The sequence below is a fragment of the Echinops telfairi genome, unplaced genomic scaffold (genome assembly GCF_000313985.2).
Source record: "Echinops telfairi isolate 266 unplaced genomic scaffold, ASM31398v2 ScPeMD7_2;HRSCAF=8, whole genome shotgun sequence".
Classification (NCBI taxonomy): domain Eukaryota; kingdom Metazoa; phylum Chordata; class Mammalia; order Afrosoricida; family Tenrecidae; genus Echinops; species Echinops telfairi.
The window spans coordinates 16,446,177-16,449,651 of NW_022103898.1; positions in this window are offsets into that span (position 1 = coordinate 16,446,177).

Below are 3,475 nucleotides of genomic sequence, written 5' to 3' on the forward strand. Positions count from 1 at the left end.
AAATACTTGAAGTGTTATCGGATCAAATGAGTTAATATGCTTCTTTAAGATAATAAGGAACTCCAGACAAAAATGAATGCATTTGAATGATGGTGCTGGCAAAGAATTTGGAAAGCATCATGGACAGCCAGGAGACCAAACAAAGCTGTTTCGGAGGAAGTACAGCCAGAATGCTCCTTAGAAGCTCAGACGTAAGATTGCTCCTTCTGAAATTGATTGTGGTGATGATTGTACACCTCTTCTTAATATGACTGAATGATTACATTGTAAAATATGTGAGGTATATGCCAAGAAGGCTTTTTTTTCTTTTCAAAAAGAAGTAAAGTTGCTCTTTGAAAGCTTAGAAGTAAAGGCGGTGAGACTTGGTCTCACATACGTTGTGTACACGATCAGGGGAGAGAGGGTCAGTGAGAATGGGGAAGACCCTCAACAAGATAGATTGACATGGTGGGCACAACAATTGGCTCAACAATCCAGGGGAGGATGGCACATGGACAGGCAGTGTTTGGCTCTGTTGCACAGTCATTTTGAGTCACAGCCCAAGGCACCTAGGAATAATAATACCTTCAAGTGTTGTTGGAGTAGATGAACAAATAAACTGTATGTAATGTGCTTGGAACAAGGCCCGGTTTATGTGGAAAGCTATGTAATGCTAGTTGTTGTCCCCTAGCAATTAGAATGCAGCTTGAAAGAATCTAGCTTAGACTCAAGGGATTTCTCCAGACTCCGAAGGACTTTCACTAGTCTTAATAAAGAAAACTCAAACTGCTTAAATTCCAATCTTGGTTCTCTTCTTTGAATGTCTATTTAACATTTGGTACATTACAAAATTCTCTGAGCCTCATTTTCCATCTGTAATACAAAACAACGATATGTACCTTAAAACATTAATTAGAGGATTTAACAAAGCAATGTTTGTGAGCATTCTTATTACACAGAAAAAGTCATTTCCTCTCCCATACATTAAAAAGGATCAATATCTATTCATCCCTATGCCTCAATTAAGAACAGAACCCAACAAGAAAGAACAGGAAGGGCATTATTGGCAAACATGCTACAGAGCTGAAAAATCTGAAATGGGAACTGACCTTGATTTTGCCTTGAAATCCCAGTGACTAGATTAGCCATGATTTATCCAGAAACTAATTTGCTTGAACTGCTTTGAACGTTGTGAAAAATGCCTTTTTCTACATTGACCCTAAACTCTCATCATGGACACATCCACCCCAGGTGTCTCAGATGAAGATAAATGATGCTGGAGGTGCAAACCACTTGGGCTAGAGCCCTTGGATTCCTGTACCAGTTGCTTTTGAAGTCCCAGAGTGTACAATATCTAACCTGAAGAGGCTCCAGTTTGAAGTTGACTTTGAATGAATTTAGGTGCCCTTCTGAGACAAGCAAATTTTCCCCTGGTGTAGACTTACCTTAAGTGAACATCCATCCACACCTGTTTCTTTTGAAATGTCCCCATCAGCACTGCAAATTTCTCATTGGTAAAATGCAGTTTAAATGAGCAGAGCTTTTAATAATGATGATGATATATATTTGGGGTGAAGGGAGGATTTGCAATTTGTCAATATTTTTAGGTAAGCAAGGTGTAGTGGGTTATGAGTTGGGCTGAAAGTCACTATGTCAGCAATTACAAACCCCTAGCCACTCTGAGGGAGATGGAGGAGAGTTTCTACTCTCACAAAGGCTTACAGTCTCAGAAACCCACAGGGGCCATTCTCGCCCAGCCCATAGGGTCGTTATAGGTTGGAATTAACTTGATGGCAGTCATTTTGGTTTTTTGGCTTCGTTTTTTTTCTAGTTAAGCATGGTTTCTTAAAGCTGTACAGGATCTCTGGGGATTCTGACAGTTGCTTTCTTAAAGGAGAGAGAGAATAAAATGGCGTTATCCTTCCTACCACCCCACCTGCCATTACGGAAAAGCACAGCATTACATAATGAGAGCTCTTCTAGGAGGATGAGTAGCATAGGTGTGAAGTAAATTGTGAGAACAGCTAACTGCAGCCCATCTGAGAGCTTTGATCACTCTAATAAGGTAATAGAGAAAGCACAATCTTTAGAAGTTAGAGAGGTGGAACTGAAATCCAAATTACACCTTTAGTGACAAGTTGTTCAAATGACCTTAGCCTTGATTTCCACTTCTATATAATGGGGATAATAACTGTTTCACAGAGGATCAGGTTAGAGGTTGCATGTAAAACGACAATTACATAATGAGTCATAAATACTGTGTGCTTATCAATGTTGGATCCCTTTTCTCCAACATCCTGAACCCATGATTCATTGAGCAGCAGGTATAGGCATGAAGCTTTCTACTCAACATTGGGAAAGGCTTACTGAGAACTGCCCATCAACAGAACAGATTGCAAAGTGTCCGAAGTTCCCCAACCCCTGTCATCATCACTGGACATATTCAAGTGTAGATTCAATAATCCCAATTATGGGCATAGTAAAGATGATTAGCCAGGAAGCTGGAAAAAAATAAAATTTCCAATCAAAGATTTTAGAATTCTCCAAATATCACTTCTAATTTTAATAATTCCCTAACAGGATAAACTAGATGCTTCTGAAACCATCAACATTATTCCCAGAGGTTCGCAGTAAAACACCCCTGTGATTCAGAAAAAGAAAAAGACACTCAAATATGAACTTGATAATGGAAGGCTCTAATGATGTTATTTAACCCCAAGGGCATCCAATTCCTTGAGACACCATTGAATTAATTGCTGTAGTGTGTAAAATGGAGATTACATGGTATCACAACTGTCAGTTGAAAAAAACGAGCAAAAAGTATTCAACCAAATAGTTCTTCATTTCAACGACCCCAAATAACTAGTTTGACTGATGGTTCTTTGTGAATTGACTTGAACTAACTTCAGTGCTAATTAGGAAGAAGAATGATCCAAGGAGTCTTGGAGGTGGCTGTAGCCTCTTATACTTTGAAGGAAATCAAAGCGTAATGATTAAATCGGAGGTTTCCGTCTCATCCCTGCCATGTCTTTGAGCTAAATACTCTGCGATTTTTTTAAATTTATCTCCAAAATGTTGTTGTTGTTGTTGTTGCTGCTGCTGTTGTTGTTAGGTGCTATTGAGTCTGTTCCCATGCAAAGCGACCCGTGTCCAGAATGAAACACTGCCCGGTCCCGCACAGCTGTTAGGTCTGCGTCCATTGTTGCCCTCACTCTATCAACCCATCTTGTTGAGGGCCTTGGAAAATAGGGCTAAAAATATATCTTTTACTCAATGTACCTTGCAATAGAGCTGCTGGAAGTGAAATTGAGTTCTATTTTTCAAAGCCATTTATTGAATATTTACCGTTTGCCCAATGAAAGTCATGAAAAACAATCAGACAGACATGTTAGGAACGTCTCACCCCACAGTGTCCAGAGCACTTCTTTGCTGGTTTAGGAAAAAGTTTGAAAAGCCCTTAAAAGCAGTTAGCTATTTACTCGGATATCAGTTACCC